Source organism: Pezoporus wallicus, unplaced genomic scaffold (genome assembly GCF_028554395.1).
Source record: "Pezoporus wallicus isolate ANWC-B61680 ecotype Strahan unplaced genomic scaffold, APGP_CSIRO_Pwel_v1 scaffold_13239, whole genome shotgun sequence".
Lineage (NCBI taxonomy): Eukaryota > Metazoa > Chordata > Aves > Psittaciformes > Psittacidae > Pezoporus > Pezoporus wallicus.
In genome coordinates this window covers 8,059,834-8,084,161 of record NW_026642052.1, presented here as the reverse complement: position 1 = coordinate 8,084,161, position 24,328 = coordinate 8,059,834, and the positions used below count along the sequence as shown (strand labels likewise).

Here is a 24,328-nt window from a genome sequence, read left to right as displayed (position 1 = left end):
CAAAGACAAGAGAGAGGATAACACCAAGAAGAGAAAAATTGCTGATGGCATGCTGCAGTAGGGTGGTGGAGCTAGAAGCCCACTTCTGCACCCCAGCAGAGGATGGAGGACAGGGGTTTTTTGCAATGGAAGATGAGAATTTGACAGTGTCTTATCCTCACTTCTGCACTGGCAGTACTGTGATGGTTTCATTTGCATGGAGAGCTGAAGGATCCTGGTGGCAGCTCTTCCAAATCCTTTTTCTGTGGGAATGCAAACAATGTGGAACAAGCCACAGCAAAAGGGAGCAGTGAATCTACAGCTGTGGGATGGGGTTTTAGTGGGGAGACTAGGAAGTAGTTGGGTGGTTTGGAGGATTCAGATAAAACAACAGTCAGAGATCCTCCTTGGGAGGACTTCAGTCAGTTGAACAGCATGATCGGAAATGAAAGGAGCACATGATAAAAAGTGTGAATGAGTCTCTTTCCCCATGTGAGTATTGTTTGAAGAGGGAAAGAAAAATGAAAGACAAGAGAGGTTAAACTGACTGTTAAATAGAAGCACATTTCTTGTACATAAAATTTTATTGTGAGGGTTGTGTTTATGAGCCTAGTGAGAAGGGCTGATTAAATGAAAGGTTAATAAAGGGACAGCATGTGGTTTCTGACCTAGGTGTAGAAAAGTTTTAAGGTGGGAGAGAAAAAAGTCTGACTGAGGGCCAAGTATGGAAAGAGGAAATCTTACATTGACACAGCTCATAATCAGTGCTCCTTATTTAATATGGAGGAAGCTGCTGCAGACAGGAAAAAGAAATGTGGCATGTCCCATTGCTTTACTGCCAAGGCTAGCAAACTCCTGTCTAGGATCTGTTATCAGACTATAGTCAGTACCCCATGTGACTGCAATTTCTGTATCCCTCAGTTTCAAAACTCCTAGCTCAGCACAAAGAAAATAATACCAACTAAGCTAAATATAACAAGACTATAAAGAACTGAAAGTTTCATATGTAACCTCGCACATTAAAACTGATTATTTTGCATAGGTAAATGACCAAAAATTGAAGACAGAAACCAGCAAAAAAATTACAGTGATGCTTTAATATAAATCTACACAATGATAAAATTATAATGTCACTGGATTGTGGAACTTTAGATAAAGTGAGCTAGATATGATAGCCACTGTAGAATTTGGTCAAAACATGATCACATCTGCTGATACCTTATATGTAATCGTCATACATCTACACTTGCAGGAGTACTGAAGATCCCAACTAACTGAAGTGGTTCCTTTTATTTTATTAGTTTAGCCTAGAGTTTTATTCAGTTTGAAACCCCTACCATCATTCTCGCTACTGAAAGTTAAAATATACATGAATTATGAAGAATGGAGGTAAATCCATTTGCTTCATGCAACCACAGGCCAAACTGTCTAACTCTGGTGTAACGAAGTTTTGCCAAAGCTTCTACACAGCTGTGAAGCTTATGTTGGTGTCTGATGGGCAGTTTTCATCTAATTGCATCTGTGGTACTTCTCGTTCTCTGTTGACTTAGCATTTCCTGAAATGCAACCCTGTTTGACCTACAGTCTTGGAAATGCCTATTTAGTATGGCAAATTATAATTTCCAGTGCTTCATCAGCACTTTTGGCAAATAACATTGTTTTGGCAGAAATCCATTATTTTTATGGAAATTTAGACATGCTGCTCTGTAATGGAACATAATGACAGGATGCCCTCAAGTGGCAAAATATAAACTCCACCCAGTAAAAGTTAAAATGGTCAATATATAGACATTCCCTGCTAGAAGACACCCTGTTAGTTCAGATATTGACACTCCAGATGAGCTTTAATATCTCCTAGTCCTAAAATGGTATGAGGAAATTAATTAAAATCATGTAATATAAACTTTGTAAGACTAGAATTTGGGCAAGAAAGAAAATGCCAAACTTGAAAGGTTGTCTAGGTTTAGGCTACATGGGTTGATTAATTTCTTGCCTAAAGTATTAACTTCTAGTACTTTCACAGGACCAGCAAACTCTTCACGTACTTCCTCGTATTCCTAGACAGGGACTATCAACAGAGTATAAATTGCATGAATTCTCATATATTTGTATTTATTCAGGCATGTTCCTTCTATTTCAAAAGCATTCTGTACCAAGCCCTATGAAAGTGAATTACATTAATATATTCATAAAGAATCACATATGATGTTTTATAGATTCACTGTTCTTTGGCAGTACAGCACACGCACAAATAATTTTCTGCATTCATAGTAAGTTGTCTTCCACTAAGCAACAAACCTGGCAGCAACAAGAAATATTCAGCAGTTGGCATAAATTTATTTTTAAGGGCTCTTCAACTCTTAATAAGAATTTTCATTCTTCCCCCTTAGGAAAAAAAAAAAGAAACAAAAAACACCAAACAAAAGACAAAAAAAGTAAACAAAAAAAGGCCCATAACAAACAAAACAGAAGATTTGATTAACTTTTTTTTTTTTTTCCAAGTAACCCAACAGAGGTTTTGCAATGAATAGCATTACTACTTTGGTAATACAGTTAGCTTATCTTATATGAGATAAAAACTATAGGGTCTGTAAGTAAGCCAGGATATACAAGGTTGGAATATTCATTAATAATTCAAATACTTCCAAGATTACTTTGCTAAACAGAACAAAGCAGAACTTAGGGGTTGCTGCTGCTTTCCCTTTAAAACTGTGGGGTTTTTAACTAAATAGATGTCATAAAAAAAAAAAAAAAATGGAAAACAAGTGATAAGTAGCTCAGTTAATCCTAAACTCTTCCTTTTTAAAGTCACTGTTTTATCTAGCATCTGAGGTTTCCCTTCATTAGGTCTGTAATCTTCTTAAAACCTTCTAGTTCAATAACAGCCACAAGTATTTCTACATCAGCTTTTCCAAGTAGGTAATTTTACATACATTCATGAGCCTGTTGTGACATCATCCACACTGTTCAAGGACAAAGGACTTGTGATTATTAAAACATCATGCTTTTCAGTCATGTTTTACTAGGCTAAGACCTATAGTATTTCTTAAAGTACCACACTGAACATTTTGCATGAAGGCTAAGAGGTTTTAAAACAATGTAGATAACCTTATTCCAGTCTTTATAAAAATAGAATAGCTGTGAAAAATCATTAATATTACCACAGGTGTGGGAAATGATACTAGAATAATTCCCTTTTTGCACAACACTTGTTTCCCTAACTCCCCACTCAGGCAGCTACGTGCCCACATAATGTGGTCCTTGCCCTCTTACTCTCCCCTTCTGACTGCCTGGGTCAGTCTTTACATAAAAGAACCCAAGTTCCACCTACAAAGCCGTCTCTCTGTCTTTATTTTCATGGCAGACACTTTTATATCAGAGTATTTTCATCACAGTGGCACCCATACCAGAGCCACAATACTGTAGTTAAGGGTCTGTTCTTTGGCATTTCTATTCTAAAGCACTATTGTGTGAGGTTGCTGAGCAGCTAAAATTCCTTCCATGCTGAGACTTGGCATACAAGTGCTTAGCTCAGAAGCAATTTAATTTTTAAAAAATTTTGGGTTTTAACTCTTGGGTGTCCTTTTGGAAAATGCAATGGTGAAAAATAATAAATGCTGACCGTCTTCGAGTGATTGCTGGCTTTGCGGTGGTGTGAGCAATTTTTCCTATGAAATATTACATGCTGTTTGTCAGTAATGCAGATTAAATAGTTTTCAGGGACTATCTGTAATCCTTGAATTGCCCTCTATGAAATAAACAAAACAAGATACAGTAGTAATTTTTATCTTCTGAATGGATGTTACATTTGCTAAAGTGTGAGGGTTCTCCCCTATAATGATAATTTTAAAATATTAGAGTGGTGGCTATTTTAGAATTATAAATTAAAAAAAAAAAAAACACAACAAACCAAAAACAAAACAAAAAAAAAACCAACAAAACCCAAACTAGGCAAAAAACATAATACCTTTAATATCAGAATGGCTTTAGACAGGAGATTTTGGAGATAAAGTAGTTGCCACATGGAATGAAACAGAATTCTTCCTTTCTTGTCCCCTTGATCTATCTAGCAAGGTTCACTCTGAAGATTTCACACCATCTTTTGAAGCCATTGTTAGGGATTGCTTATAGCGGCAAAGTGCCAGACTGATGGACTTTTGGTCTATTATCCTGTGGTTAGGAAAGGAAAGGATTCTGAGCAGCTTAATGTGGATTAATGGTGCCACTTTAAATTATATCACTGTTATTTCAGAAAAGGCAGGAAAACACTGAACCATGTTACATCAACATATTGATTTTAAGTTCTTATACACCCACAGACACTACTAGTAATAGAAAAAATGGACTGAATGCACAAAGAGCTTCAGGATTGGGTTTTGGTTTTGTTTTTTTTTTCAGTCTTTTAAGATTGAAAAAAAACTGGGGTTTTTGTTTTAAGAGCAGCTGGCAGATTATGTGTACTTCCAGAAGCAGACACAGGCACTAACTGATAATGATAATTTTCCATTTAAATAGATTAAATGATACAACTTGAGTATTTATTCCCACCATAGAGGCAAGTTGAACCATTAACATCCAAGCAGGACACTCTCCTTGGGTACAAAACAGGACTGAGGGCAGAATTTACCCATGGGATAGCATGAAAGGGTGGTATGGGAAGCCATATAATTTCTTTTAGACATCACAGTTTTGCTTGAAACCTGACACTAGGACATAATTTGCTGAAGGTATACTGGCCAGAGTAATTTATTTATTCTCAGGTGTTAGATGTCAAAGCTAAATGATGTACTGATTTTACAAAAATTACCTCACTGATCATAGCTGCGATATCTAAACAGGCTTTTAAGATGTCTTTTAGCCCGTTTGCATGCTGGAAGAATGCTATAAAAACATATGTGGCCCTCAGGCCTTTCCACCTGCCATGCAGGTTTCCCAGTAAACATGGTAGTCCAGTAAACTAAGCTGTCCTGAAAAACTTATTCATGCTCTGAAACTATTTTTTTTAACTCTTGTATTTACTGTCCCTTTTGACATACCTCTGAAGATAGAAAGAAAGCATTAGGTACCAAATATCTATTTTGAAAAATGCTTGTATTTATGTAACATTTTTATTTTTCAGTTTTTCAGTATAAGACCAACAATTGTTGGGTTTATACCCTTAAATGCATCTATTTCTCCTGCTGGGAAACCAAACTCAAATACTGTGTAATATCTGATGCTGTAGTTCCTTTGTAAGGATTACATACAGGTGAGAAAACTGGGTATGCATAAAGCTTGAGAATTGAGAAGTGGCATCTTCTCAGAATCAGGGTGTGATCACTAACAAGATGGTTCCTCTAAGATTCTTCTTCTAGGAATATCTAGCATCAATCTCCCAAAAACGTGCAGCCAAGATACTTGTGGTCCAAGGAAAAAAAAAACCAAAAAAACCCTACAAAATAAACCAAACATGTGAGAGATAAAATGCAACCCCCATATATATATCTATATTGATAAAAACATATTCAGTTCCACTACCTTCCATTTTTCTAGAAAGTCAAAGAGAGAAATGTAATTGGAGTACCAACAGAACTTCAATTCAAAATCGTGTCTGCAGCAGCAGCAAAAGAAACCTTTGTGAACATCAGCCAGATATGCTGTTTCCTTTTTTCTTTTTTTTTTTTGTGTAAATATCATCTTTTTCAAGCTTAGTCTAGTGTGATAATCATCTCTCTTTTTCAACAAAATGTGCAAAATATCTAAAGCAATTAGACTGCATTACTGTCTAATTATACCAAATGGTAATTTTCAAATCAGAGTTACTGTATTTTCTGTAGCTGTACAATCACAAATTAGTAAACCTTTAAATTAGCTAGCTTCTGCTGGAATCACTTGCAAGGTCTTTAACTGCAGTACAGCAGTGTGAATACACTTCTGTAATGCACCCAATTAGTAAATTATTCTGTTACTCATTACTCAATTAAAGATTGCTTTTCTTTTTACACATTTTTACACGTTTGTGTGAGTTTGAGAGTTTGTGAATAAGTATAACCTATAGAAGTAAACCAAGAAGTACTCATTTATCGGGTATTATTTCTGTATTATGAAACTGAAAAGCTCTTCTTCACACAGCAGATTTTATGAGGTTCTTAATTGTGCAACAAATGCAGGTGATGGATGTGTAGAGATTAAAACCAGATGTCTTAGTTAAAAAAAGAGTGCCACTAGCTGACAATTTAAAGATCAAGAGACTAAGTCTGTTTAATCATTTTTTCTTTAAAAAGAGTGTTCTGTGTTTTGCTTTAATGATGGACACTATTTCCTGCCTTACAAGCTGTGAAGATTGACAAAAAATTTTAACAAATTAAAACAAGAGATAAAGAGAATTTTGATTAAACACCATAGTTCTTCAAGGAAGAGTGAATAAATACATCACAAAATGACAGGATAGGGCCATTCTATAAACAGCTGGAAAAAAAACCCACAGTGATGTTGTTTTTGCAAAGAAGTAATTACATCAAATGAGTCATTAAGAACATTCAAATTCATATGAACTATTGCAAGCAGAGAGAAAAATAGAGAAGCAAAACCATATAAGAAATTTGGTATAAGATAGGTTTTTAATTTCTGGATATGTTTTATGTCAGTAAAACTATGATTTCAAATTCAGTTTCAGTAAGACTTGACTTCATAAAAATTATACAGAATACACAGAACTAGCTCCTGATTTAGTTTCTTTTTAAATAATGCAATAATACTCCAAAGAGAAATTTTTCATACTAGTTACTTATCAATTATTAATGTTCTAGACATAGGAAACATCAAAAATAAGGAATATTCTCATGAATTCACAACAGGAAGGAATATTTGGGAATATTAATTGATTATAAGATTATTGTGAGCCAGTAACAGGTTGTGGTTGTAAAAAACCTGTGAATAATATCTTAAGCATTTCAAGGATGCATAGTAAAGTATAGTGCTGTAATAGCGATAACTCATCTGGAATTCTGTGTGCAGTGGATGCTACATAACATATATAAATCAAAACCTGAGTGAATCCAGAAAAGGGTCATTAAGGTAATCAGATGAATTTTCTTATAAGAAGAGAATTAAAAAATGAAAGCATGCTAAGTCTAGAAGATTGAAGACTGGGATGGATTCCATTGCTACCTGCCAATGCCACACGCATGTACAGGGAGCAAAGCCTATCTTCATTGGAGGCAAAAGTAAGCCCAGAATCAAAATAGCTATTTTAACTAGGAAGTTGAAAGGTTTTGAAGAAAGCCCTTAAGTATGATTAGAGGGAAATAACAGGGAAATTATTTTACGCAGAACTTCAAGTTATGCATAGGATATAGTGTATGTCATGGTTTCTTGTAATGGGAAGTGAATGGATCAGGTGACATTATGGTAAGTATGGCAATTAGAGAGCACTGAAACTGTGTTTTCAAAATTTTTCAGTACATTTTGTGTACAAATCTGGACTGAGAATGATGACAACATAGCCTCTCTTTCTTGGGTGCCTACTTTCATTTACTGCATCTTCTCCAGCCATGTATTGCCTGGTTCCTGAAGCTTCATAGTACACCTAGACTGAGCTGCTTACAGTTGAAGAGAGTATGTAAAGAGTGAAGCTACTGTAGTACAGTGACTGGAACTGGTAGACCTTTACACATGTAAATCCAGCATACAGTAGTCAAGAGAAGGTTTGTTTTGTGTTTGCATTCTAAACACAGAAACTTGAGTTTCTTAAACTATCCACCATATCTATCTGCACTGTTGTTTTCCTCCTCCACTATGACACAAGGCGAAGAATATGTCATTACAATTTACGTCTAGCATGGATGTATCCCTGACTTTTTTGTTTCCAGCATACTAGTCATTGTACAGACAAGGGAAAAAAAAAAAACAACAACAAAATAAATCCTTTGCTCATGAATTTTGAAATCAAAGGAGTCCTTTTAATATGTGACGTCTAGATGAGAGTCATTACTTGAACTGCTCACAGATCATGTGCAAGTTACAAGGCAACAGCACATGCCTGAAACCTCCAGAGGGAAGTAAAGAAATACTTGGATAACACCACACTCCTGAAATTTCACTCTGACCTAAAACTGAGTCCCCTCAGGTAATGGTGTGTATACAGTCGATAAAGGATGATAAAGTGTTTGCATTTCTCTAATTACTTGTGTGAGAAAATATTGTACACCTGAAGCTTCAGAGTAATAGATTTCAGTTGAGACACACAAATCCTTTTAGCATTTGCAGCTAGGGCTTTTACCTGTTACAAGCTACAAGACAGCAGCTGATAAACAGAGCGAAATGGGTCATCTTTCCAGCTATGCCACCCATCTAATGTTTGCCAAGAAACCTCAGGGAAAAAGGACAATTTTGCAAATATAATTATAAGGATCCTTTGCTTGTGTGTGCATCAAGAAATCCTTGAAAAATAAATAAAGATATTAATTTTTTTTTTCTCATATGTCATCACAGCTATACATGGTAAATGTTTGGTGCCTCAGCCTTGAACATTGGCGTCAGAACAAGGAGCCATGTGAAAAGGTTAGTAAAATATGTCAGCTTTAGCTTTAGAGGACTAATGCATTCACTCAGAACAGAAAATCCAGAGAACAGATACAGGACTAAAATGAAACCAGTAGGCCAGTTAGAAAGCCTGCTTTGTGTGTAGAGTGGGTCTCTGCATATCAGGCAGTGTAGATGTAAACAGCTGTGATGCAACTACAGCTTAAAAAACGATCATCCCACTTGCTTGTAGGTAGCAGATTCATTTTCAAAATTCAATTAAAAAAAAAAATAAAAGTGAACTGATTTAAATGTCCCTGGGGAGAAGTGAAAGAAAAGATCATGGTCAGAGCCAGCCATTCAAGTCAACCTGTGATTTTGCAGTGCTACAAATCTGATAAATGTAATCTTTTTGAAAGATTCAATTAAAACCATTATTGTTGAAGTATCAGATGGAAGAGCAACCATTTTTTATTATCTTTTCCATCTCCCTGTAGTGTACCTTGCCGCACTGTCAGTGTCTCCTAGCACTTTAGGTAATTTTAAGGGAATGGAACACCTAATATTACCAAACTCTGAAAAGTAGCAAGGATTCATTATTTAACCCTTCATTGTTTAACACTTAATCACTTTCTGTGAGAACTGACTAATAGTAAGTAAGGTTTTCAGCTAACTTGGGTGAAAAGATGAGACTTACAAGATGATTGCTTCCTAACAGTTCAACAGAGGGAAAGATCAATGGTAACATGTTACTTTTGAATCTAAGGAAAATTAGATTAAAACCATCAGCCTCTGGTTTTCAGGTATGAGATGAAAGGTCCCTGTGACAGCCATGGGAATACTTCTACTGAGTCAGTATTATTTTGCATCAGTGCATATGATCATCAGAACCACAAGCCGGATGTAAGACCTCTATTGAGTCAGTATCACAGCCACAGCAGCACACAGTTTTTTATGAGGATGAGGACAGTAAGTTAGGTTTTGCTAAACACTATCATTTCCTGGTTGGACTGAGACTAATTCCTATTCTTACTATAAACCAGACTGTGCCAACTCTGTAGACACAACTCACAGATAAAGGACAACAGACTGAAGTTCAGCATGACTGGTAGAAACTTAATAACCCTAGTATACTTAGACAACTCTCTCAGGCTGCCTTGTGTTCATTAAAAATTGCCTTTAAGAAGTAATCATGAGGGGCAGACGATTTTAAGAGGAGAAACTGATGAATTATAGACTAGATTAGCATTTTAAAATCTTTAATAAAACAAATTATTTCAGACTACCTAGAAGATAACAAGGAAATAAGAACCACCGACCATTTGTCATTGAATCAGAATGGTTTGGGTTTGAATGGACCTTCAAGATCATCTGGTTCCAACCCCAACTGCCATGGGCAGAGACACTTTCCACTAGACCATGTTGCTCAAAGTCCTGTCCAAACTGACCTTCAACACTTCCAGAGATGGAGTATCCACAACTTTTCAGGACAACCTGTTCCGCTGTATCATCACCCTTATAGTGAAGCGTCATCTGTTTTCCTTTTGAGATGTTTAATGAGCTTCTGTATAGCGTCATATATATTGATTTCATTAAGATTTTTAACAATATGTTGCATGGCTAGTTAAAACTTCCATAACGTGAGCAAATAGATAAAAGCAAGTTCTGAAGTTCACTGTTAACTTAGAAAGATGTTATAAGCAGTATTTCACGAAGATCTGGATGGAAGATATTAAAGAATATAATGGCATAGCTGCTAATGGAACATAGACCCTGTTTGTGCAGGCTTCATAAGTGAGAGTGACTGCAGGCACATTTGAGTACAGTGCTGGGATTTGGTGTGAACCTAACATTGGAGAAATAATCCTTGGAAAGACAGATACTGTTCAACAAGGACAAATGCGGATTTTGACAGGTAGAAAAAATCCTCTGTCTCTCATAGTAGTTTAATTTACAGTTATGAGAAAGAGTACATACAATTTTTAGCAGAATGTGAACAGCTGATGCAGCACTGCTGAGGCAAGTAATACCAGTAGGCATAAATAATGTAATTGCAAGACAGATGAAGTGGCCCTTTCAAAACTCATACTGCTGGTGAGGCCAGTACTTGTCCTGTCTTGAACATAACAGTTAAAAAAAGATTTTGACTAGCAAAGAGAGAAAAGGATCAAAGATCATAGCAAGGGCCTTCTCTAAATCCTTGCATTGTCAGGCAAGCTGAAAAGGGTAGAAACCAAACAATTCTCAAGTCCACTATGGACAGAGTGCCATAATATCACAGAATCAGAGTTGAAAGCAGCTTTGAAATGTTCTTGCAGGCAAAATCATCCCTTCTAAATATGTTCTTTGTCAGACCTTGAGTCATTAGCCTGAGTAGAAAATTAGTGTTAAAAGCCACTACTCTCATATTTAGAAACCTCCTTCTCAGTCAGATCATATAAAACTCAGGTGGCAGTAAAAATTTGCATACAAAATTAATATATCCTGCAGCATGCTGAGAATTTTTACCATTCCTTGTTTTAAATATCATTTGCATGTAATGTCTAGTACTTTGATATTACCAAGCTAACTGTGTAGGCTAAGAGAATTTTCAATAATCTTTCAAGAAAATCACTTTTTTTCAGTGACTGTTTGTTAGAAAATATGGATATAAGCACTGTCTGTATTCAAAAACCACTTAGCACTTATTTTTATTTGAGAACTGGAAAAAGAGAAATATAACCCCCATTTTCAAGAAGGAGAAAATAGAAGACCCAGGAAATTATAAACCACTCAGTCTCACCTCTATGCCTGGTAAAATCTTGGAGCAGATTCTCCTGGAAGGCACGCTAAGGCACATGAAAAACAGCAAGGTGCTTGATGACAGCCAGCATGGCTTCACTAAGGGCAAACCTTGCCTGACCAGTTTGGTGGATTTCTATGATGGGGCTATGGAACTGATGGATGGGGCAGGGCAGTTGAAGTCGCCTACCTAAACTTATGCAAAGAATTCAACACTGTCCAACATGACATCCTTGTATGTAAACTCAAGAGACATAAATTCGATTGGTGGAACACTCAGTGAGTAAGGAAATGGCTGGATGGCCACACACAAAGTGCTGCGGTCAACGGTTCAATGTCCAACTAGATACAGGTAAGGAGTGGTGTCCCTCAGGGATTGGCGTTGGGACTGATCCTGTTCAGCATCTTTCTTGGAAACACGGACAGTGGGATTGGGTGAGCCCTCAGCAAGTTTGCCACCAAGATGTGTGGTTCCCTTGATACGCTGGAGGGAAGGAATGCCATCCAGAGGGACCCTGACACACCTGAGAGGTGCGCCAGTGCCAACTTCATGAAGTTCAACAAAGTGAAGTGCAAGGTTCTACAGGTGGGTCAGAGATGCCCCAGGCACAGCTTACAGGCTGGGCAGAGAAGTGATACAGAGCAGCCCTGCAGAAAATTAGTTGAGCTGGCTTCAGTGTGCACTCACAGGCCATAAACCAACCATATACCAGGCTGCATCAAAAATAGAATTATCAGCATGTCAAAAGGTGTGATCCTGCCCCTCTACTCTACTCTCATGGGACCGCACATGAAGTACTGCGTGCAGATCTGGTGTTCCCAACATAAGAAAGACATGGAGCTGTTGGAACAAGTCCAGAGGAGGGCCATGAGGATGATCAGGGGAGTGGAGCACCTCCCATGTGAAGACAGGCTGAGAAAGTTGGGGCTGTTCAGCCTGGAGAAGAGAAGGCTGCGTGGAGACCACATAGCAGCCTTCCAGTATCTGAAGGGGGCCTATAGGGATGCTGGAGCGGGACTCCTCATCAGGGATTGTAGCGATAAGACAAGGGGGAATGGGTTCAAGATAAAATAGGGGAAGTTCATGTTAGATATAAGGAAGAAGCTCTTTACTGTGAGGCTGTTGAGGCTCTGGAACAGGTTGCCCAGGGAAGTGGTAAATGTTCTATTCCTGGCAGTGTTCAAGGCCAGGCTGGACAGAGCCGTGTGTGATACGGTCTAGGGTGAGGCGTCACTGCCCATGGCAGGGGAGTTGGAGCTAGACGATCTTAAGGTCCTATCCTACCCTAACCATTCTATGATTCTACGATTATTGAAAATGTAACAAATGGAAATAAGTCTGAAATCTGAAAAAAAAAAAAGGTTAATATTACTTTTTACAAATCCTTAAAAGAAAACTATTTAGATTACTCTTGATAATATTAGACTCAGCTAATTAACCTTTAAAAACAGGGAGCAGGATAAAAAACTCTCCCATAGGAGCTGGCCAAGCAGGGACAATGTATTCCTACAATATTACACTTATTGCCAATGCGGTGAGACACAATCCTATCTGAAGTTTGATCTACATTGTATGTAACAATCTTCCTTTATATGAGATTCTAAGAATTATGTTTATTAAATTACAGATGAAAATGGACAGAAAAAATGGAGAACTGTGAATTAAGCAAATAAATAAATTTCTATTTTTCATTATATTTTTTAAGAATCTTTAAGTTTAATAGAATTTACATCCTTCTAATATTTTCCCCTTCCTCCTAAAACTTAGATTGATAAATCCATCATTCTTGTCAGCCTCAGTAATACGTTTTCATTGAAAAACCAACTTGATAAAAAGTAGCAATAGTTACATGTCAGGCCACCTAAGAGAAAACATATATTTCAAAGTCTGCTCTCTGCTCTTTTGAACCTTTGTAAGATGTGATCTTGAAATGAGAGCTGCACTAAGCTTTTTCTTAAATATCTGATCTGCAGAGAAAGAGTTCCTCTAGGAGAAAATCTTTTGAACTTCATATATTTGAATCAGCTGTTTTATTTGGAAAACCTGTAGAGTAATTTTGCTACATGAATTTGAAACAAAAATAGTATATATAATTCAGTGCTTTTATGTTGTTGTAGGAGGATTTCTGAAATTACATTTAATCTCTAGCTAAAGTTTCAAAGCTTGTAAGACTTTAAAAAATAGTTCACATTCCTGCAGTTTTAATTGAGCTGTATGTGAAGTTTTACGGAAAAGGAGAATTTTGGAACAATAGTGTCCAACTTATCAAAGGTAGTTTGATAACATTTTATTTAAGGTTAACAACAATAATTCTCATATCATCCTAACTTGAGAAAGAAGCCAACACATAACATTTTTGTTATTGAGAAAATGGTTCTGTACCACATTCACAAATAAATGTCATTGGAAGACTTCTTTTCATCTGTGTTATATCCAGCAATTTTTAATACATTGATTCAAAATATATACTAGGTCAGATTGTTCGGCCAGAAAACACTCTGATCATGTAGTCCACCCTCCTTCATGACACAGTCCCCTGGCCCTCCCTGAATTAATTACTGTTTTAAATAGTGGATGATTTCTAAAAGCAAAACATTTTAATAGACAGAGAGCTCACAATGCTCCTAATAGTCTGTTCTGATGGGTAATAATTTTTACTATTTTTAGTTTTAATTTCTCAAGTAGTATCTTTTGTTCTGTTTTTGTATGAAATGTTGAAGAGGTTTTCATTAAGAAATTTTTCAGTCCCTTAAGATTCACTGTGATCAAATCTCTGCATAAATTTTTCTTTGATTCTGTAAACAGATTTTGAGTCTTTGACTACAAGGCACATTTTCTAATACTTTGATCCTCTTCCTGGCTCCATTTGTAATCATTTTCCTTTGGTGTGTTCGCATTCACTTAAAAAAATTGCATTTACTCAAAAAAAAAAAAAAGTCTGATGCTTAAATTACACTACAAATTATGTCTATGATGTTAACACAGTAGTCTTCATTTTAGCTACACCAGTGAATGTCATTTGTCAGCTTGATGACAATGTTAGTGTTCAGTTTTATAGAAAGAAAGGGTCTGCTGGAATTCTCTTTTCAGGAGAATTTGTTCCAGTGTGCACTTTGAACTGCTTTTCTGCTCAGTCTTTTCCAACTAGTCTCTCATTAATTCCCTTCCTTGGCTAAACTATATTCCAGTACCACTGGGATACATTTTCAAAAGTATCTAGCCTTAGTGTGATGCTCATTTCCCATAAAAATTAATGGTAAAGCTCCTGTTGACTTCTAGCAACAGATAGGAAGAAATGCCAACATTTCTGAAAGACCTTAGACTAAATTATTTCTTCTTGATATTCATAATACATTTATTAAAATCTTGCTTTAAAAAAGGGTGCCACCAAAGTATTGACATATTTCTGCCTGCAAAACATTGAGTTATTAGCTCAGAAAGCAAATATGGATATATATATCAACACAATTGAAGTAACAGCCTTTAAATTGTTAAAATCATGCTATGACTTAAATAACTGTGAGTCATTTAAGCTCTCTGAGCCCTCTTTCTCGGGGCAAATGAAGTTTCAAATTTGCTTTGAAACCCTTCAGAATTTATTTCTATGGGAGACTGGATAATGTAAGGATTTTTGAATAGAGTTAAAATTTGCTCTTAGTTCAAAGCAGTTTTTCATAAATTGTGTCAGTTATCCACAGTTCATGGTTATGCCTTTAAATTTCCTCTTGCCTCTTCATTAACTGGAGACAAACCTACTCACCATGTAGAATGGAGAAAATAAGTTGTCCTTTAAAGATTCTAATCTCAGACCAGAAAAATGGGCATCTGGTCACTGTAAATGCAACTTTCTCAAAGAAAAAAGTAAAATATTAAAAACTTCTACAGAGGCCACCATGATTCCAATTTTGGCTTCTCTGGAGGATGCATTGCCAGAGCAGGGAATATGTAACAGTCATGCATTGCTGAGGAAGCAGGTCAGAAAAGTCTAATATATTTTCCTGTGCATCATACCATGATTTACAACTCGTAGGTGATTTTGCGGGAAAATATTCAGAGGATGTAGTAATAATGAAGAACAATCTGTCTTCTTTTAATCACTTTTCAAAAAGCTGTAGGCTGCTGCTAGGCCACCCTTAGCCTCCTATTAACCCAGATAAACAAGAACAGCTCTCTTAGTGTCTCTTCACAGGTTCTGTGCTTTAGGTTTTTGGCCATTTAGTAGCATGCCGCTGGATGCTCTTCAGTTCCTTAACATCATTCTTGAACTTGGGGGCCCAGACGTAAATGTAGTAATTCATATCAGTGGGAACTTATCCATTGTATCTTATTCCCAATAAGAAAACAACTGGCTTATACGCTACTTGGTGTCTATCATAACCTTCAGGTGCTTCTCAGCAGGGCACATAGCAGCCAGGCTGTTCACTATTCCTTTATTTCAAATTTTAAAGTATTAACATGACTTTGCACAGGTTTATTTTTTGATTTTTTTTTTTTCCAGTCACACATTCCAGCACAGAAGTATTTAAAATAGAAATCTCAAAAAAGAGTACTGGAAAGCAAGTACATAAATAAATGAATACTTCTGTGGCATTCATTGTTGACAAAACTGTATTGCCTACACTGCTATTAAGGGAGGTAATGGCTGTAAATGGCACAGTAAATTGCATTTTAAGGAATTCTTCATTCTTCAGTGTGGTGAGTTTTAAGTGAGATTCCATATTTCATAGTTGAATATTTTTAGTGCCTCTTGAGCCATAGTTTAAAATCATATGCTGTGCTTTTGAGTCATTCGGATAGATTTCCATTGCTAGTTTGGAACCACCCCAATCCAAGAGCCCTGTGATGATGTCTAGAAAAGTAGGGGAGCTCGGAAGCTTGCACTGTGCCTTTTAAATGACTGAAGAATTTTGTAAGAAGCACGAGCAGAATCTGATATGAAAACTGGAGGCAGGATACAATGTCTCTGCTAGCATACATCCTTTGAGGTTGACCTAATCTCCCAGGCATGTTGAGATAAGTAAGACATAATGGCCTCTAATATGCAACATGTATGTTTTACACGTTTCAGCAGTGGACCTCCATGAACACATTTGCCATCTGTCACCTGTGAACATTCTTTGTCCAAAGACCCACAATGTATGTGGTATGAGTTTTGGGACTACTGATTATATGAAGATTTGATATGTACCTCACAAGGTCAAAAGGCCTTTTTTTTTCAGAAATGTGCATATCATTTGCATTTTTCAGAGGAGATAAAACCATGAGAACAGACATTTACAGGAAAGAGGATTTTGTCATATGACACATAACCCCATCATACAGAGGAGTTTTGGGAAAATTGTAGGGTTTCCTTAGCATTTCAAGGTCAATATGTTCTGTAGCAGAATGTTTTCTTTTTGGTTTTAACTTCTAAGACTCCCTGATATCAGTTTGTACGCTTCCATTTCTTTGCATTAAAGATGGTTTCTTTCTGTTTTCTCCTGAATTTCAAGGGTATCATTCTAAAGTCTTCTTCTTATGTTACTGCAGGCTACTTCAGCACAGTATTTAGCAGATTGTCCCCTTCAAATTATTACTGGTATTTCAGGAAATGCTTTCTTGAATTGTCAACCTAAAGTTTTGAAAGAAAAATTTGATATTAGATACTATAATCTTTATTAACACCAGCTTTATTATTTTGGTGTACTTGCTGATTCTCTGCAAGTTACAGCATGTTATCAACTTAGAATCAGGAGAGATTTCACAATCTGCCATTGAAATAGCTTCACTTGAGAGCCAATGTGTTATAATTTATTATTCAGCTATCTCTGATGTAGAGTTACTTGGAACATTCATTCTGGCATTCTTCTTAGCCTATGGATTATGAAATTACTAAAAAAAATTTAGAGGCATCCAGAACCAAAAAACAGTGTCATGGTCACATTCAAACCACAGGGTCTGAATCTCCACAGTTCCTCCATTTTTAAGTTGGTGACACTTCATTTGAATCAGTGGTGTGATATCCTGGAGAATCAGGATGCAAAGGGTTAGCACAGAACCTAGCTTTAATTAATCTTCTTAGTGTTCTGGAGGTGGAAGCAAACAGCTCATTAACAGAATTTGCAGATGCTAATAAATTGAGAGAAGTTATGTACCCAAGGGAAGACTGCAAAATAATAAAAGGGCATCCAACAGGGGTTTAAAATGTGGACAAAAAATAACAATTTATCTCAGGAGAGCTTATATTAATACAGCACAGAAATAGTTAAAAGCACAAATAAGAATACAAATTAATTCCATAAATTAGAGAATGAGACATTGTATCAGCAGAAGAGTATTTTTTCTCTAAGGTATTTGGAAAGAAAACCAGGAAACAGAAGAGTTTGTCACCAGTGATAGGCAAAATAGGTAGGCAAAGTGGATAATTAGAGGCATGATACAATGCTTCTGCTTTAAGGGTTTTCAGTGAGCTGATGAAGTCTCCAATTCACTATACATGCTCAGTTAGCTCCAGCACTGGATTTTCCACGACTTCGGTTGTCTAAATGTTCTCATTCTTTAATCAGTCTTGCTGTATGGTGGCTGGGTTTAACCCTGATGAAAATGTGTATGACAATATGAAAATTGGAATTTGAAAATGTACAGCCTGTGTATGCTTGTTGTCCTTTATTTATTTTTATGTATTGGTAAAGTTAAGAATTCTGACAACATAAGAAAATAAAGAAACGAGCAAGTATTATACCGTTTTGGCCTATCAGGAAATCCTCACAAAGCTATTTCAGTTTTTTAACAAGTTTATTTACAGAAATACATAATAATGTTTTAAACTACATGTTTGGATAAAATAATTCCTTGTATTTTCTGTCTTTGGACCTCAGTAGCTGAAGACATTTATGTATATATATTAAAAAAAAAAAAAGTAAAAACAATGATTTTAAGAAAATTATATTTGTTTACACACAATTTTTATTCCTACATTAGGTTCTATGTTTCTTCACTGTGGGGAATATTAGACACACTGAGAAATAAAAATTGTACTGCTTGCTTTGGCTAGCTGTAAAGACACAGTCATGAGCTCATCAGGACATAATGCCATTCAGATGTGAGCCTGAGGTTTGCTAAACATTGCCAATGACTTTTAAAGCTAATCCGTATTTCTTTTATATTTAGAAAGTTAAAAACATAATTAAAAACTTCAGTTTGTTTAGCATATTGTTCAAACATAATACAGGTCACTATATACCTGATATGTTTTGCAGCAGCGTCTTCCCTTCAGTACTTTCTTACCCATGGCACTTTTCTTCTTGTTATCCTTTCTCCTTGTTTATTTGTTCAATGTTCATATCAAACCCAAAAATGTTCCTTTCTATTCCCAATACAACCATTCTTCTTTCTCTTCTGTCCGCCTTTCTGTTAGAATGATGGTTTCTGCAGTAGCCTTTCTTCTGCTTTTCCCTTCCTTCTCTAATTGCATTGAGGACTATTTGGAATAATTCCCTCTGTCTCTAAAGACTCTTAAAGATCAGATTAGTTGATCACCTCATCATTTTTGCAGTCCCTTAGTTGGAGGTGGCCTAGGGCTTATTTTGAGCTTGACTCAATATGATGTTCTCTTGTTATTGCCACTCAAGCATATGTATCACAGCTGTGAAGCTGCAGAACATGGAAGTTTTTGGCAGCTTGCTTTGCATTTGAGGATGATGAGATAAAAAAGCTATATGAGATAAAAAGGAGATGTAGCATCCTGAGACACGAATGATCACATATGGGAAAGAAGTAAAGAAAATAAAGATTGTGTAGGCTTTAACTTCAAGTGCAGATTTTTGTGTATCTGATTGCTTAATGATACACATCTGTGAAATCAGCATTGTATGCCCTCTGAAAAAGGGCAGTTCAATTTGTTGATGTTATTATGGTATGACAGAGCACGATTTGATCAGCATTTGTACAGTGCAATTGAACTCAAGAAAAATGAGGAATACTGAAAATATGTAGGTTTTGTAGACAGACAGAGGAGGATGAGCAATGGAATGGAATTTCAGCTAATGTGTGTGGTATGTCCGGAATCTTTATCTGAGATATAGTATTAAAATTGAATTTCTCAGAAGAAATATAAGACTGTCAGAGAAACACCACTGGCAGCATGAGAAAAACTAGTCATTACCTTCATTCCGTTATTTATCTGCTTTACAAGCATAAATCAGTCATTATGCTTTATCACAAAATAGCTAATATGACACTTTCCCCTATTCAATTCCACAGGTATCCAGTGAGACAATCTTCTTGGCTGTCAAATAATGTACCTTAGAATTGCTTAGGGTCAGGATCCCCTTCTTTCACCAAATGGAGTCCTCTCATTTATCACTCTAGGTCAGGTCATCCAAGTAGTGCTGGTGGGCATCCTTGGCTGGCTTCCCTGCATGGCAGCTGCAGAGTTCTGGCCATGATTAATCGTGTTGCATTTACAGTGCTATATTAATTGTTTTTATTCACAGCTGAAAAAAACTTCAAAACTGTTAGGTATCTAACAGGACACAAATTGCCAATTTTGTTTCTTTGTATCAGAAATAAAAATTTATCAAGCAGTAACACTGCATCATCACAGCTGATGTGATACTCTAATCAGAGATTTGTATTTGTAGTTTAATATTGGTTCTAAGAATGTTACAGCACCTATTTTTTGTTATGATTATGACTCAGGATCCTGAAGATTATAAAGTATCTTTCACCAAATAACTAATATTGTTTTAGAGATTCCAAAATAAATTAATAACTAGGACATATCAAGATTTATGTTTAAGCTAAGCTTTCATATTTTCTCTAAAATAGGTTTTTATATTTTAAACTCTTTGAACAGGAGCCTACAGGATTTATTTCCTTCCAGTAGGTGCTCCTTAAAGCTTAACTCTCTCTGTCTCTAGCTGTCCTGTGGACAGAGTGCTTAGTACCATTCTATTGTATCAAATCCTACTTTGCTCATTTTTCCAAAATCCATACCAAAGCTTTAGTTTGTGATTTCACATCAGAGAGTAGTAAGCCTAATAGCTGTTGCCTACCATAAAAAAGACAACACTTTCTTCATTTCCCACCCTCAGCCACAGAGTCCTCCCATCTTCCTCACTGCTGTTCATCTGATACATGGTGGGTGAGTTGATAGTCAGAAATTATTCACTAATATCTTAATTAGTTCACTGAGGAAAGAAGGGTGCCTTCATTTAAAGAGAGCGTATATGGTAGGAAGGAGCTGCAAAGGGGAGGACAGAAATCTGTTCTGACAGGAGAAACCTTGAAACTCATCTTTAGCATCTATTTAATCCAGCAAGCATTGCATGGGAATCCCAGAGCATTCTGAATCACATTCTTATTGATTTTTACAGTGCCTTCATTGTTATTACTCATGATACTCATTGCTGAACGGCACACATAAGTGTGAAAAACAATATACAATATTATACTGCTTATTCTGCTTTAAGTTCACCATGATCTTGGCAAATTATCACTAAATATGGTTCTTCTCTCATTTCCACCTGTAAAATCATAAATATCTCTGCTGAAGACAACCAAATTATGGTGCTGTGGAAGTGGACTGAAGAAAGTTTGAAGGTGATGGTTCTTGGTTGGATATTACCCCTTGTATCTGGCTGAGGATTGAGTGACACAATGATTAAGAGCTGCTGAGATTCTTTTTGTGTGTGTGTTTTGAAGCTTCCAGACAAAACAAGTCACTTGTAGCCCAGGAAAACTATTCTCTGTTAAAAATCTCTAATAAAAAAACCCAAAATAACAAAAAACAAAACAAAACAAGAATACAACAGCAAAAAAAAAAAAAAAAAAACACAGAGAAAAAAGAAAAATTGGTGTGTATGTTGGCCTTCATATCCTATGTGAAAGTTTATCTGTTCCTGAGAAACAAACTTCATCCTGAAGCTAAAGTCTCCACTAGATTTAGTGCATTGGCTCATTATATTAGTGCTTTTGGCTGTGTGCCTTGCCTTTCTGCTCATGTTGCTTATACTAGAGCAGATGCATACCCATCCCTCCTCAGCCTTTCTTCATAGGATTGTTTTTTACCATAAATTCACTGCCTTTCACTACTTGAATTAATATGTTGAGCTGTGAACTTCAGTGAATCAGATAACAAAGCATGTTTCCTTCTACTCCTGCTATGGGCCAGTAAATCCTGGTAGAGCACATAAGAAATGAGTATGATGTTTTGTCATATAGCCATTAAATCCATTGGCAAAAATCTGTCAGAGTTCTAAGAAACTCTCAGCATACAACCATACTCTCAGTGTAGTTTGGAAGAAACTGGGAATTCTGAGGCCAAATCTTCATTTTATAAAAGAAGGTATTTCAGATATTTTCTGCCATCTCATTCTTCTCAAATTTCACTAAAAAAAAAAAATCATATAAAAAGACAGTGTATTTGAAGAAATCAGCCTATTATCCATTTATCTACATAAGGTCATGAACTTTAACATTTAGGTCAGCGAAAAGCACAAAAAATTTGTTTGCTCAAAAGGCATGCTGACTGGCACACTGCAAAGGATTTATTTTTTATTCAGTTCCATCTAATTGTATGTGATTTTATCTATTTCAATGCATCATATAAAAACAAGCAGAAGGAAAGTTTTATAGTATGGCATTCATCATCTAATGCAGTATCTTTTGTCATGCACATTTCACATTCTTTTTGCTGTATGACTAATACATGTGAAGAATTGGAATGTTTTAACACGTCCCTTTAGAAACTGGGATAAAAATAAAAGCTATGCAGTCAAATAAAAGCAAGAAATAGAACACACCGAATTTTCCAGTACATTTGCTTTGCTCTGAACTATCAGTGCCATTTGGTTTAAAGGCAAAATAATACAGAAGAAGAAATAAGAATGATCTAAGAGTAGGAGTGATCTACTGGAATTGAAGTTCTTAATATTTTTGGTGTCTCTACTGCTGACAAGGGAAATAGAATAGAGATGAAAGACAGGGTGTATGGCTGAAACAACAGCACTTTGATCTTAGTCTATTCTTTTAGATAGCTCTGCATTCTTCAAAGCCTGGCATACGTTAAATCAGCTCTTATGTTTCTCAATCTGAGTGTAGGGAGAACTGCTGCCACAGAGGAGAACAAGGTTAAAAAGGTGCAGTGGTGAATTTCAAAACTTACCTACAGAGCAGCCTTTAATCCAAGCATGGTCGTAAACAAATATCTGGCCCCATACATCGTTATTGTTCTGAATGAGCAATATCTTCAGTGGTTACGGAGCTGCAAGTGCATGTTGAACTCTTCCCAGCCCCCTTGATTAATTGATTAATTTCAAGATTAATCAAAGAATTATCATAAAAAGTTTCTAGCAACTAAATTAATCTTTTTTTCTTTTTTTTTTTTTTTCCTGGATAAGAGTTTGTGGGATTTATAAAGAAAGTAGAACTTTTTTTCAAATGAGTTTCTTCTGGCAGTTATAGACAACAGACACTGGAATGGGGTTCATCCCACCCAAAACCCAGAAACTTCATTAAAATCTTTATCATTCTCTGTTCATAGCATCTTGCAGTGAGTGGCAGCAAATCCCAGTGGCGGAAATATGTAAAAGGGGGGTAGCAGTTAATAATGAAGACACTGCAAGATAAATTTCCATGCATATATTTTTTTTAATTTCTAATGCTTGAAGACATAACAGGCTGTTACAGAATTTTCTCCTGAGCTAAAAAAATGTGAGAGTTGCCTTGATCCTTGAGTTTAACTGTCTAAATTTTTAAGTGGATGTGCCAGCTACTCCACTTTACCTAGGTCACGTGAGGTATGTGGGTGACTAAAAGCAAAACAGTTCTGTAAGTCGGTAGCCAAGTTTATTTCAGCTTAGAGAAGCTGAGCTACATTCTCCAGCTGAACTCACTCCTGAACTGTTGTACTGAAGCTAAGTTTTAGCATGGTGAAGCACATTTCCCTTCTGCTTTTTCATATTTGACTATATTCAAAGTGTTGCAAAAGTGGGGCACAGACACAGTTATTCCACCACTCTGCCTGCTGGCGGATCCATCCTTGCGAAACTCCCAGACTGACCCACATCCCTCCCTGCCTCCTGTACTCAGAAGGAAGGCAGAAAGCCTGTATCTGCAAAAAATTGGTAAAGAACTAGTGCAGATTTCCCTCTTTGGGGTGTTCTTGATACTTTCCTATGTATTTCCATTCTTATTTTCTTTCTTGTCAAAGAGATGGCCTGCATAATACTTCCTGTTAGGAAGGGCTGAAATTCAATTCAAAAGTCTGTTCTGGTTTTGCTTTTTTGTGTGTATTTTAGGAGAGCTAAGTTACAATCATGAAAGGAAACTAATACACAAATGCCTGTCTTGCCAGCTCACATACAATCGTTTGATTCCACTGATAGTTCAATGTCAAATTGCTCGCAATACTGCTGAAAAATCCCAGCTGTACAACTTCAGGTATTCTGTATACTGATATTATTTTAGATTGTCTTAGCTACAGAAGATTGATTTCAAAATAAGATACTCTTTAACATATCGTCCCCTCTCCCTGTTTGCTTACATATTAGTTGGGTCAGCAATTTTGAAATAGCTACAGCCTTGTTCATTAACATGTTTGTTGTCATTTTGGCCACATTAAACTTGGCATCAAATTACTCATCAGCATACGGAAAAGCTTGCTGTGGTGGTAGGAGAATAATCGAATTGTCAACAAAGATCAGTAAATTAATGTTAACATTTCCTGTTTGAATTCTCTAGTTCTTCAAATCCTGTTCATAAAACGAAGAAAAATATGCAAGGTAAAATGTGCTAGACGTCTGATTAGAATTTAAGCATATGAAAAGTGCTCTTCATTTAACAGGCTTAGAAAATTAGTTGAAAAAAGAATCCTTAAGTGTCTACGCGTGTTCCTGTACCTAGTAACTAATGTGTTACCAGAGAGTCAGTCATTTTCTAGAAAACTCTTCTCTCTCACTGGCATGATTTTTGTATGCTTTTTCTTGCCTCTCTTTGCCTTTCCTTGGTTTTGCCTTTCTTGATTTTCTTTCTTATTTTAATCTTTTTTGAATACTTAGAGTTATTAGTAATATAACTTTCCAG

The 24,328-nt window shown here is 36.2% G+C and overlaps 1 long non-coding RNA gene across 1 annotated transcript in view; it reads right to left on the bottom strand.

Moving 5' to 3' along the window:
* Nucleotides 1–24,328, bottom strand: part of LOC130608661 (uncharacterized) — a 48,858-nt gene that overhangs the window by 3,912 nt on the left and 20,618 nt on the right. The window contains exon 2 of the long non-coding RNA XR_008974600.1: nt 17,185–17,266. This is a non-coding gene — a long non-coding RNA (uncharacterized LOC130608661). The remainder of the gene's footprint in view (nt 1–17,184; nt 17,267–24,328) is intronic.